The sequence below is a fragment of the Bison bison genome, unplaced genomic scaffold, assembly GCF_000754665.1.
Source record: "Bison bison bison isolate TAMUID 2011002044 unplaced genomic scaffold, Bison_UMD1.0 scf7180017864218, whole genome shotgun sequence".
NCBI classification, from domain to species: Eukaryota; Metazoa; Chordata; class Mammalia; order Artiodactyla; family Bovidae; genus Bison; species Bison bison.
Window position 1 is genome coordinate 5,464,482 of NW_011494790.1, and position 14,161 is coordinate 5,478,642.

Here is a 14,161-nt window from a genome sequence, read left to right on the forward strand (position 1 = left end):
TTTCACATTTAAAAAAAAAAAAAAACATAGTTTTTTTTTTTTAAAGGAAAAATCCCCTTTTTGTTTATGTATATGGGGATTCCCAGCTGGCTCAGTGGGTAAAGAATCCACCTGCAGTGCAGGAGATCTGGGTTTGATCCCTGGTTTGGAAGATCCCCTGAAGGAGGGCACGGCTTCCCACTGCAGTATTCTTGCCTGGAGAATCCCATGGACAGAGGAGCCTGTCAGGCTACAGTCCATAGGGTCACAAAGACTTGGACACAACTGAAGTGACTTAGCACGCACATTATGTGTATACACTTTGAATTTTCCGGGAGTACATATGCCTGTGTAACCAGCACCCGAGGGAAGAGACGCTTACTGCAGATGCCCCTTCAACTGCCTTCAAGTCAGTGCCACTTCCCATCAATCACTGCTATCCTGACCTCTAACCCTGTGCATTAATTAGGGCTGTTTTTGAACTTTCAGTGAATGCTCTTATGCAGTGTGTCCCATTCTTTATTTATTTATTTGGGGTTGCGCTGAATCTTCATTGCTGCACTCAGGCTTTCTGTCAGCCTGAGCACTTTCTCAGCCTTGCACTCAGCCCCTGCAGCGAGCAGGGGCTATTCTTCATTGCAGTGCAAGGGCGTCTCAGTGCGGTGGCTTCTCTTGTCGCAGAGCATGGGCTCTAGGCACATGGGCTTCAGTAGTTACAGAACATTATGGTTCACAGGCTTAGTTACTCTGCAGCGGCATGTGGAATCTTCCTGGACCAGGAATTGAACCCATGTCCCCTGCATTGGCAGATAGATTCTTATCCACTCTACCACCAGGGAAGTCCTGTCCCATTGTATCTTGTATCACTTACCAAACACTTGTCTGTGAGAATGGTGTTTCTTATTGTGAGTACAGTTTACTCTTTCTCATTTCTGTATAGTATAGCATTAGCTTCCTGTTGCTCATGTGACAAATGGTCATAAAGCTAGTACCTTAAAATAACACGCCTTAATTCTTTCAGAGATCTGCTGGTGGGAGTATGACGTCATTTTTGCAGGGCCCTTGTCAAGGTGTTGGCAGGGATCCTTTTTACTATGGGCTCTGAAGGGAGAATCCATTTCCCTCTCTTTCCCGGCTCCAGTGACCCTGTGTATTCCTTGGCTTGTCATTGCTTCTTCCACCTTCAACGTGCATCACTGCAGTATCTGCCTCCTTGCCACCTCACCTCGTCTATCATCAAATCTCTCTCTTCCTTGCACATGTGCACACACAACACAAGTACATTTCCCTTGTATATATATCTAATAATCAGTTCTTTGGTAAGCTTAAGTTCAACCCTTCAAGTTAATGCTAGTTTTCCAAAGTGTCTGCACCAACTTAGACCCATCCAAAAGTGTAATAGCATGCCACATACCTCTCATAAAGAATAGAGCAGAGTTTGAACCTGACTGTTGTGCTTCAGAATTTAACTTATTGATAGACCCGCATTTTTTTTTTAATTTATTTTTTATTATTTATTTTGTTGCTTTTATACATCAGCATGAGTCAGCCAAAGGTATACATGTTTCCCCCCATCTTGAACCTTGTCCCATGTCCCACCCCATCCCACACCTCTATGTTGTCACAGAGCACCGGATTTGAGCTTCCTGCATCATACAGCAAATTCCCACTGGCTGTCTAATTTTACATATGGTAATGTATATATTTCAATGCTGCTGTCTCAATTTATCCCACTCTTTCCCCACTGTGTCCACAAGTCTGTGCTCTATGACTGCTTCTCCACTGCTGCCCTGAAAATAGACTCATCAGTACCATCTTTCTAGATTCTGTATATATATGTTAATATGTGTTATTTGTTTTTCTCTTTTTTGATTTACTTCATTCTGTATAATAGGCTCTAGGTTCATCTACCTCATTAGAACCAACTCAAATGTGTTTCTTTTCACGACTGAGTAATATTCCATTGTATCTGTTTGCCACAGCTTCTGTATCTATTCATCTGTTGATGGGTATCTAGGTTGCTTCCATGTCCTGAAAAGTGAAAGTGAACATACCAGTTGCTCAGTTGTGTCTGACTCTTTGCCACCCCATAGACTGTAGCCCCAGAGAAGGCAATGGCACCCCACTCCAGTACTCTTGCCTGGAAAATCCCATGGACGGAGGAGCCTAGTAGGCTGCAGTCCATGGGGTCGTGAAGAGTCTGACACAACTGAACGACTTCACTTTCACTTTTCACTTTCATGCATTGGAGAAGGAAATGGCAACCCACTCCAGTGTTCTTGCCTGGAGAATCCCAGGGACGGGGGAGCCTGGTGGGCTGCCGTCTATGGGGTCGTACAGAGTCGGACACGACTGAAGCAACTTAGCAGCAGCAGCAGCAGCAGACTGTAGCCCACCAGGCTCCTCTGTCCATGGAATTCCCCAGGCAATAATACTGGAGTGGGTCGCCACCTTCTCCAGGGGATCTTCCCAACCCAGGGATCAAACCTGGGTCTCCTGCTTTGCAGGCAGATTTTTACCATCTGAGCCACCAGGGAAGCCCTGTAAATAATGCTGCAGTGAATGCTGGGGTGTCTTTTAAAATCATTGTTTCTTCAGGATATATGCCCAGTAGTGGGATTGTTGTAGACCTACATTTTAGACCTGTTATTTATAATCCAGGATTCTCCAAGTGTGTTGATGTGAAGAGTCCTGAGAGATACCCCTGTAGGAGAAATGTTTCTTTTATCAAATGAATTGGTGAAATAGTGGAATCTACTTGGAGATTTACTTTGCGGATGAACATGTGAAATGTTTTAAGCCTGTTTAGTCTTACCTTTGTTTGAATTCAGTCTTCCAAGTGGGTTTAACTTTGACTCAGTTTCCTTCTATTGAGATCTCAAAGAAAAAGAGTTCCAAGGAATACCTTTGAAAATTCAGAATTAAATGATGGTTTCTTTTTAAAAGAAAAGATTTTATTGGTCTTTAAGAATATTTTTTAGGCTCTCAGAAAAGCTGAGAGGAAGATATGAGGTTTCCTATGTGCTCCCTGCCCCCACACATGCGTAGCACCCCACCCTCACCCCCACCCTGTCAACATTGCCCACAGGTGATGCGTTTGTCACAGCTGATGAACCTGCTCTGACACATCATAGTTGCTCAAAACCCATAGTTTACCTTAGGGTTCACTCTTGGCCCTGTTTATTCTGTGGGTTTAGACAAATGTATGCAGGCATGCCTTGTCTTGTGCTTCACAGGCACTTTGATTTTTTTTTTTTAAAACAAATTAAAGAGTTGTAGTATTAAGACCTAGTTCATTGCTAAAAAAGGCCATTTCTTTAGAATATTATGTAAATTTAGTTAATAAAGCAGTGGAAGTGATTGAGAGGATTAACTCCAGTTTTGAAGGAACTTCCAATGTGGGTAAAATGCTATCAAATAGCCTTGCATGCTGTAGAGAAATCCTTCTTAAAAGGACGCATCCATCAATGTGGCAAACTTTATTGTTGTTTTTTTTTTCTGTTTTAGTTTTTTTAATTAATTTATTTTAATTAGAGGCTAATTGCTTTACAATATTTTATTGGTTTTGCCATACATCAGCATTATCTTAAGGAATTGCCACAGCCACCCCAACCTTCAGCAACTACCAACCTCATCAGTCAGCGGGTATCAACACTGAGGCAAGACCCTTCACTGGCAAAAAGATTACAACTCACCAAAGGCTCAAATGATGGTTAGCATTTTTAGCAGTAAAGTATTTTTTAAATTCAGGTATGTACATTGTTTTTTAGACATAACTTCTATTACACACTTGATAGACTAAAATTTAGAGTAGACATAACTTTTGTATGCACTGTGAAACGAAAAAATTCATGTGACTCGTTTTATTGCAATATTTCTTTATGGCAGTGGCCTGAAACCAAAGCTGCAAGGTGAGCCTGCAATGACATGTATTCATCATTATAGGATCATATGGAGCGTTTTCATTGCCCCAGAAACCCTTGGTGCTCTGCCTGTTCGTTATTCCCTCCTAACCTGTGGCAACCATGAATCTTTTTACTGTCTCAATAGTTTTGCCTTTTCTCGAATATCAGATAGTTGGAATCACACAGTGATTGACTTCTTTTATTTGATAATAGGCGTTTCAGGTTCCCCACTGTGTCTTCATGACCTGGTAGCACATTTCCTTTTAGAAGTGAAAAATATTCCGTTATCTGAATGTATCACAGTTTATTTCTCCATTTACCTCCTGAGGGACAGGGTGTTTCCAAGTTTGGCAATTAGGAATAGGACTGCTATAAACACTTGTGTATGGGTCTTTGTGTGGATGCAAGTTTTCAGCTCCTTTTGTTATATTTATACCAAGGAGCTTGATTGCTGGATCATATGGTAAGAGTTGTTTAGTTTTGTCAGAAACTTCCAAATTGTTTTCTACAGTGGCTGTACCATTCTGCAACCTCCTCACAGTAAATGAGAGTTCCTGTGGCTCCATATCCTTGTCAGCATTCTAAAAGGTGTATGAAAGTGAAGGCCACTGTTGTGTCTGACTCCTTGTTACCCCATGGACTGTAACCTGCCGGGCTCTGCTGTCCATGGAATTCTCCGGCAAGAGTACTAGAGTGGGTTGTCATTCCCTTCTCCTGGCATCTTGTTCTTGTTTGGATTTGCATTTTCCTGATGACATATGATGTGGGGCATCTTTGCATATGCTTATGTGCCACTTCGGAGAAGGCAGTGGCACCCCACTCCAGTACTCTTGCCTGGAAAATCCCATGGACGGAGGAGCCTGGTGGGCTGCAGTCCATGGGGTCACAAAGAGTCGGACACGACTGAGTGACTTCCCTTTCACTTTTCACTTTCATGCATTGGAGAAGGAAACGGCAATCCACCCCAGTATTCTTGCCTGGAGAATCCCAGGGACGGGGGAGCCTGGTGGGCTGCCGTCTGTGGGGTCGCACAAAGTTGGACACGACTGAAGCAACTTAGCAGCAGCAGCAGCAGCATGTACCACTTATGTATCTTCCCTGGCTCACGTCTTGGACCCGTTTTTAAAACTGGGTTGTTTTGTTATTGTTGAGCCTTAATAATTATCTGTATATTTTGGATAACATTTCTTTATCAGAACAGTATTTGTTACATTTTGCAAATATTTACTCCCTATGTGGATTTTCTCATTCTCTTGACATTGTATTTTTGCAAACAAGTTTTAAATTTTAATGAAATCCAGCTTATCAATCCAGGTTATCTCTTGGTCTGGCTCTAGGTTTTTTCCTTGTTTGCATCTCCTGATGACCCTCTTTATATCATCACAAAGACTCCCTCCTGCTCTTGGCACCTAGAAGCTACTTAAGTCTCCTCCCTCAAACAGCCCCTTTCTTTTACTGCTTAGGTATTAATCTTCTGCTGGTATTGGTCTGGTGGAGAAGGAAAGGCAGAGACTGATATGGCCATGGAAAATGAGTAGAAGAAACCACTTATAGTGGGTAAAGTTTAGTTTGGAATTTAAAATAATCAGTTTTTGTTGAACATTCTCTCCATAATTCCTTCATCCTCCTGCCTTGGGAAATACTAATTACCAAGCTAGACATGATACAGAGTACATTGATCAAATGATAATAATTTAGACTATTAGGTTTGGGGTTAGTTGCTTATTGTCTTTTTCGGCATTTCTTATTCACTTGGATCAAGATCTTCAATAGAATTTTTTATGTTTTAGTTTTGTATTTCTTATTGCAACTAACAGTTATAGGAGAAATAGACCTTTGTGGGAATGTGCTTTTACTAGTGGCTTAGTTATCTTTACTTTTCCCCACAGAGGCTGGTGAGGCCAGTAGAAAATTTGAACTGAGGTTCTCATCAGAGGTTGGTCATCTCAGTTTTAGATTTGAATACTTAGAAATGGGGCCTGGACCACGTGGCCTCTTATTATTATTATTATTATTTTTTGCAGACCTTTAAATTCTTTCCCCAGTTTTATTGAGATATAGTTGATATGCATTACTATATGAGTTTAGGGTATATAGGTTAATGATTTCAGTCACTTTTTGATGTGGCTTAGTTCCCTCTTGGAAATGATGGTAATCATGATAGCTATAACTTATTTCCATATACCTGTTACTACTAATGCCATATATATTATAAATATATATGTGTGTGTATGTATATGTGTGTGTATGTGTGTGTGTATGTGTGTGAGTGTATGAGCTTCCTAGGTGGCTCAATGGTGAAGAATCTGCCTGCCAGTGTAAAATTCTTGGGAGATGCAGGTTCAATCCCTGGGTCAGGAAGATCCCCTGAAGGAGGAAAGGCAAGCCATTCCAGTATTCTTGCCTGGAGACTCTCATGGACAGAGGAGCCTGGTGGACTATAGTCAAAGGGTCACAAAGAGTTGGACATGACTGGGCGCGTACACACACACACACACACACACACACACACATATATACCTATATACACATATATATATATATTCACTGATCCTCATGATAACCTCATGAGGTAGGTATTTTTGATACCCCCATTTTACAAATAGAAAATTGAGGCACAGAGCCTTAAGATTACTCAGCAAGCTGGTAAGTAGAGGGGCCAGGATTCACATTCAGGAAATCTAGCCCCAGAGTCCTTGTTCTTAATCCTTCTGGTAGATGACCTCTCTGACTACACAACTAACCAGTCCAAGTTTTCTTGGTTCTTTCTTGTCCTTGGCGTGCAGAGCATTGTCTTTTGCTGGTAAATCATATTTCTCCAATGAAAATGATTTCTTCCTCTCCCTCTGCATTTTCTTAAACCCTGTATCTATATATAATGTCCTAAGCCTTTTAAGCCTTTGCTTCTTGTGTTTATGTTTTTACTGCTCTTCGCACATAGCCACCCCCGCCCCACCCTCCCGCCCCCCACTAACTTCTTTAAATTTAACATTTTAGGTGGTGTATTTTTTCTTTTCTACATTTTGAGTGGGAGCCCCTGCTCAGATGTGGGCAGTGGAGAAGCACTGGGGTTTGCTTGCTGTACTTTGTGGTGGAGGGGGTGTGCTACCTGTGTCTCTGCTGGGCTTGTTTTGTCTTCTGCTCCACTAAAGAGCTGATTCTCTATTCCACATTCTCTCTTTCTTCTGCTGGTTTTTGTGTCAGTTGCTCAGTCGTATCTGACTCTCTGCAGCCCTATGGACTATAGCCTGCCAGGTTCTGCCGTCCATGGAATTTTCCAGGCAAGAATACTGGAGTGGGTTGCCTTTTCCTGCTCCAGGGGATCTTCCCGACTCACGGTATTTGTATCTATTTTCTCCACCTAAGGATAGACCGCTGGCATTCTGGCCCATGAAGTCAGCAGACTCGGATGTGTCACTTCTAGGGGTACATGAAGACTGTAGGAGGTACTGGGCCCATGCAGGGTTGTGAGGACACTATTCAGACCTTAACCTTCCTGTGTGCATATGTGTGTGCTAAGTTGCTTCAGTCGTGTCCAACTCTTTGTGACCTTATAGACTGTAGCCTGCCAGGCTCCTCTGTCCATGGGATTCTCCAGGAAAGAATTCTGGACTGGGTTACCATGCCCCTCTTCAGGGGTCTTCCCAACCCAGGGATCGAACCTGCATGTATTATGTCTCCTGCATTGGCGGGTGGGCTCTATACCACTCGCACCGCCTGGGAAACCCCACCATACCAGTACTAATGGGTTGCCTGACTTTACCTCTCCCAAATCGCATCATGATGTATTGTCACAGGAAGTCACCTCCTCTACTTTGGGGTGTCAAAGAGACATTACTGAGGAAAACAAATAAATCTAATGACTTGGAAATTAATCCTTTTGCAAATCAAGTGGCTTCTTTTTTTTTTTTTTAACAAAATTGAGGATGACTCAAAATAGTTTGTCAAGGAATACTGATTATCATAAAATTATATTGAATTATCTATGGTTTGGGAGACATAAATCTCAGAAGGAACTCAAAGAATTAAGTACCACTGGTATAGTAAAACTTTCATTCTCTAAAATAATTCATATGAACAAGGTTTTTTACTTTGTATTTCTAACACAAAAAAATGGGAATAGAGTTGCTGTTGAAACTCTTTTTATTCTGGTAATAAAGCATATTTGTTCATGGATAAATGAACTACTTTGAAAAAATAAACTATCACCATTCATCTCATTAAGAAATGCATTTCCAATAAAAAATGACTTATGCTTGCTTTAATTTTTAGCTATTACAATTGGACATTTGTTTTGGAAAATTGCATTGTGTTAATATTAATAATTGAATCCAGATGAAGTTTTAAAAAATTAGAGCCATTTGGTCACAGGAAATAAAAAATTTAATTTTTTTTTTTTTTTAAAATTTAATTTTAATAAGTTTTTGTTGCAGAGAAATATTGATAGTGTGATCAATAAAAACCTCCATAGAAGTATTACATTATGTGGGAGAAATGAAATGGAAATACAAGTTTAAGGGGGGGAAAAATTATAAAAATAGAGGAAAGCAAAAGAAAGGTTGTTCATGTATTTTTAATATGGATCTTGGGTATCAAATCCCTGCAGTATTTAGATAACAATAGACACATTGAAAAGCTTGAAGAAAAGCAGTTTCATTTAAAAATGTCAATATTTATGAAATGCTAGAAATTAGATTCTGTGCCACTATTTAAACCTAGGTTGAACAAGCTTAGATGTCAACTTTAAATTGAGTTAGGACCTATATCATTTTTCACATTTCTTTGGATGAGTTTGGAAGACCAAAATATTTGCAAACCACTTCTCCAAAGAATTTGACTTGGGCAAGTAAGGCTCATGACCTCCTTGTTCTATTTTTCTGGCCCATCACCTTGGTCACATTAATCACCGTAGTAGAGTCCCATGGCCAGAACTGATGTTGCCTTTATCAATTGTTTCTTTTCTTCTGTTTTGACTCAGCCCCGGGTAAGTCAACATTCACTCATTACTCACATGCCTCCCACTGTGTCTCACAGCTGGAGGGGACAGAGTACCCCATCAAGGAACTGGGGTCTGTAGAGAGAGACGGGCCATTTGATAAAGGTGAGGAGCACTAAGCTAGAGTGAAGCAAGAGTTTTCCATGGTGCTTTGGTCTTTAATAGGAGGCTTTTCTAGCAGAGATAGGACTTCCACCTAAGTTGAGTCCTGGAGGATGAAGACCCAGGATTGGATCAGGACTGTTTCATCAGGTGAGGAAGATGGAAAGGAAGGATTTACTTCTAGTAAAAACACTGCTATTAAGATAGAAAGAAGGCCAACATTCCTGCTCTTCACCTCCTCCCCCCATGATTTTGTCCTATGGTCTTTTAAACATTTTCTCTTTAAATAATGATCTGGGCAAAGGACAAAATATTTTTAATAATACAGAGTCATAGCTTATGCTCCTATCTGAAAAGGAAAGATTCCTTTGGCACTTTTAGTTTTGAATTTTTCCTTGCAAATCGTGAGTAAGTACCATATCCAATGTATTAGTTTTGACATATGGTTACACCCAGTGTAGCCTCAGCCAAGCTGTGTCTGGGGATTACAAAGGCATAGAGTTAAATTTCCCAAGTTGGAAAAGAGACTTTCAGAAATGAATTTCTCGCTCCACTCTGAGTGACTTTGCTACAATTGCCCTGGGGAGGTTGCTAGGCATTTAATAGATCTCCATGTTCAGAAAATTCTTCCTAGCATTTCAGTCTTAGGTGTTTTGTTTTTTTTTCCCCCCTCCCTTGGCCTCAGTTTTATGTTGTAGAGGCTGCATCTAGTTGCCTTTATGTTCATATTTATAAAATCTCTCTTGAAGGTTATCTCTTAACCTGTTGTTATTCGGATACTCCTCAGGTATTAGGTGTCATAGTCATTGCCAGTTAGCAAAGCCCAATTAACTAAGTGAAGAAAGGGAGAAGGCCATGTGAGAACTGAGTCCAGGCCGGTTCCCACCACCTCTGCACAGCTGTCAGCCTTCTTCCACCCCTAAGCTCTCCCTGGGACGTGAGGACTCCACTTCAGCTGTGACAGTGCCTTGTTGCTCTTGGCACTGCACAGTAGCTTACATCCTGTGTGCTTAGAAAAAAAAAAAAAAAAAGTCATTTTTTCAAAGACTCTTTTCAGTATCTATAGGGCTTATATCAGAGAAAGCGATGGCACCCCACTCTGGTACTCTTGCCTGGAGAACCCAGGGACTGGGGAGCCTGGTGGGCTGCTGTCTATGGGGTCGCACAGAGTCGGACACAACTGAAGCGACTTAGCAGCAGCAGCAGCGTTTTTATGGTGTCATACACACACACACACACACAAAATTTGAAACCATTGTTAGCTTTGCTAAGGAAATAAAGCATAAGCAAAATGAAAGAGGCCATATTTGAAAGTTTTTTTTTTTTTTAAGCAGCCTTAAAGTTGCCCTTAAGTAAGGTTATTAAAATATAACATCTTCTTACTCGTTAAATCAGACACCTGGCCTCTTTTAACTGCTAGCATTTTGTTAGTTTATAGAGACTTTTCCTAGTGACGGTTTTTTGCATACCTACTAAACCTGAGGGGCCCATGAGGGTCTGGATCCGCTTGAAGTGCCAGGCAGAGCCTGGTCAGAGTACGCCTGATTGTCTCACTGTGCGCATGCGCCTGCCTCAGGGCCTCAGGCTCCAGCGAGATCACGTGGCACAATCATGGCTGCCACATCCCCCAGGTGGCTGTTACAAGAGAAGGAGGCTATGGGGTTGCTGGTTAACCTTGAAGATATCAATTACAAGGTTTTTGTGTGTGTTTGAAAATGATTCAGTTTTAACTTTCAAGAAATACCAGTTTTGAGGTTTTCGCTAATTCCTAATGTTCTCAAATTTACTTGGATTGTGCCCTGTGGGTGCAATACTTTTTACTCTTTTCTTCTTCCTTCTGCAAATGTATCCTGCATTTGAGGTCTTTTTCCCTCTTGGTTACTCTCTATGCTATTTTGTTTCTCTTCTTTGCCTCTTACGTGGATGCGTCCAGTTGAGTTCGCCAATAAAGCTTTGCATTTTGCAAGAGTGACCTTGTACTATTCTTAGTTATATCTTTGTATGTTCATGTGTTTAACTGGCTGTGAAGTCCTTCTTTTGGTCTTTAACAGTTAAGTGCAGTTATAGCGTGGCATTTCCCAAGAAACACTGAATTTCCTGAATCCTCTGGAGCAGAAGCAGTAGATCTTTCAAATACAGAGGGGTTGGAGTGAGTTAACAGAAGTCAAGTGCATGTGTTTGGAAGTTATTTTCTTTTAGGAAGCTCAGTATCCAACTGCAGTGGATAGCATGGAGTTGCTTTGCCGTCAGGTGAACTACTACCAAGAAGACACCATATTTACTGATGAACCTATTTGCAGGGAAGTGATGGAGACGCGGACATAGAGAACAGACCTATGGTCCCACGCGGGGGAGGGGAAGGAGAGGATGAAAGGCATGGAGAAAGTAGCATGGAAGCATATACACTACCATATGTAAAATAGATAACCAATGGAAATTTGCTGTATGACTCAGGGAACTCAAACTGGGGCTCTGTAACAACCTAGAGGGGTGGGAAAGGGTGAGAGGTGGGAGGGAGATTTTAGCGGGAGGGGACACATATATACCTAGGGCTAATTCACTTTGATGTGTGGCAGAAACCAAACCAATATTGTAAAGCAATTTCCCTTCAATTAAAAATAAATAAATTTAAAAAGATGAAGGCACCATCTTGCTTACTTCCTTTTGCTTGATGATTTAAAAAGGTTTCTCAGACCTCAAGAGTTGCAAATAAGGATGTAACTAATCCTTTTTGGAGGAAATATAAACTAATTCGATTCCTAATAAGCCTTCTTCCCAGTGGGAAATCACAGTGAATTAAAGTTGGAAAAGAAAAGCAAGTGTTTTTAAAGTCTTCTTTTCCTCCTTAAGCTGAGAATGTCCTGTTTGTAAACTGTCAGCTGAATAAACATTATGAGCAAATGTTTAGTGGGTTATACATTATCATGAATTATTTACAAAGTGAGATGAAGTAAAATATTCTTGCTTCACTGTTCAGTGTTTCACAGATTTGCTTTTCTTAATTCATTGAAATTTGGGCAAACATCAAGATCTATGACGTTAAGACAAAATGCAATTAAAACAGGCATTTTTTCTTGAAGTATTTGTGCTTTGTGTTTTATTTCAGAAAGGTTTGTGATCAGCCTGTCTGATTTATGCTCAGGTTTTTTTAAAAAATACTGAAGTATAGTTGATTTACAACATTTATGTATTTCTACTGTATAGCAGAGTGATTTCCTTACATGTATGTATATAGGTTTTCATATTCTTTTCAGGTATGACTTATTACAGGATATTGAATGTGGTTTCCTATGATACACAGTAGGACCTTGTGTTTATGTATTCTGTGTATACTAGTTTGCATCTGCCAATCCTAAACTCCCAATCCATCCTACCGCCCACCTTCCACCTTGGCAACCGCAGGTCTGTTCTCTATGTCTATGTGTCTGCTGCTTCCATAAGTTCATTTGTGTTATATTTTATATTCCACATTCAAGCAATGTATTAGTCGCTCAGTTCTGTCCAACTGTTTGCCACCCCATGGACTATAGCCCGTCATGCATCTCAGCCTGCCATGTTCCTCTGTCCGTGGAATTCTCTGGGCAAGAATACTGGAATGGGTAGCCATTCCCTTCTCCAGGGAATCTTCCCAACCCAGGGGTCGAACCTGGGTCTCCCCCACTGCAGGCAGATGCTTCCCTGTGAGGCACCAGGGAAGCCCTACATCTAAATGATACCATATGGTATTTGTCTTGCTCTGACTTACTTACTTTACTTAGTGTAATGATCTCTAGGTCCACTCATGTTCCTGCAAATGGTAGCTTTCATCCCTTTTTATGGTTGAGTGGTATTTCATGGTGTATATGTACCGTATCTTCTTTGTCCATTACTCTGTTAATGGACATTTAGATTGTTTCCACGTCTTGTCTATTTTAAATAGTGCTTTTAAGAACATTGAGTACACATGTCTCTTCAAATTAGAGTTTTGTTTGGATATGTGCCAAGGAGTAGGACTGCAAGATCGATGACAACTCTGGTTTTAGTTTTTTGAGGAACCTCCATACTGTTTTACATAGTGGCTGCACAAAGTTACATTCCTACGAACAGTGTAGGAAGTGTTAGAAGATTCCTTTTCTGCCACATCTTCGCCAGCATTGTTATTTGTACGCTTTTTAATGGTGGACATTCTGACCAGTGTGAGGTCTTACCTCATTGAAGTTTTGATTTATATTTCTCTAATAATTAGCAATATTGAGCATCTTTTCATGTGTCTATTGGCCATCCATATGTGTTCTTTGGAGAAATGTCTACTTAGGTCTTCTACCCATTTTTTGTTTGTATTGTTTTATTTATGTCATTGAGTTGTATAAGCTGTTTGTATGTTTTGGAAATTAAGCCCTTGTTGGTCGCATGATTTTATACTCAAGTGTTGTTAAGCTTTGGCTGCCATCATTGGGCCATTACCTTCATTGAGGACTGGGAAGAGTTGCCTTGTATCAGTAAGATCAGATCAGATCAGTCGCTCAGCCGTGTCTGACTCTTTGTGACCCCATGAATCGCAGCACGCCAGGCCTCCCTGTCCATCACCAACTCCCAGATTTCACTGAGACTCACGTCCATCGAGTCAGTGATGCCATCCAGCCATCTCATCCTCTGTCGTCCCCTTCTCCTCTTGCCCCCAATCCCTCCCAGCATCAGAGTCTTTTCCAATGAGTCAACTCTTTGCATGAGGTGGCCAAAGTACTGGAGTTTCAGCTTTAGCATCATTCCTTCCAAAGAAATCCCAGGGCTGATCTCCTTTAGAATGGACTGGTTGGATCTCCTTGCAGTCCAAGGAACTCGCAAGAGTCTTCTCCAACACCACAGTTCAAAAGCATCAATTCTTCGGCGCTCAGCCTTCTTCACAGTCCGACTCTCACATCCATACATGACCACAGGAAAAACCATAGCCTTGACTAGACGAACCTTTGTTGGCAAAGTAATGTCTGTGCTTTTGAATATGCTATCTAAGTAGGTCATAACTTTCCTTCCAAGTAGTAAGCGTCTTTTAATTTCATGGCTGCAGTCACCATCTACAGTGATTTTGGAGCCCCCCCAAAGATAAAGTCTGACACTGTTTCCACTGTTTCCCCATCTATTTCCCATGAAGTGATGGGACTGGATGCCATGATTTTCGTTTTCTGAATGTTGAGCTTTAAGC

At 41.0% G+C, this 14,161-nt stretch overlaps 1 protein-coding gene across 2 annotated transcripts in view; it reads left to right on the forward strand.

Annotated features, from left to right (window-relative positions):
* The window catches only part of MAST4 (microtubule associated serine/threonine kinase family member 4), a 619,799-nt gene that overhangs the window by 118,288 nt on the left and 487,350 nt on the right, over positions 1–14,161 (forward strand). The gene's annotated exons all lie outside the window — the stretch shown is intronic.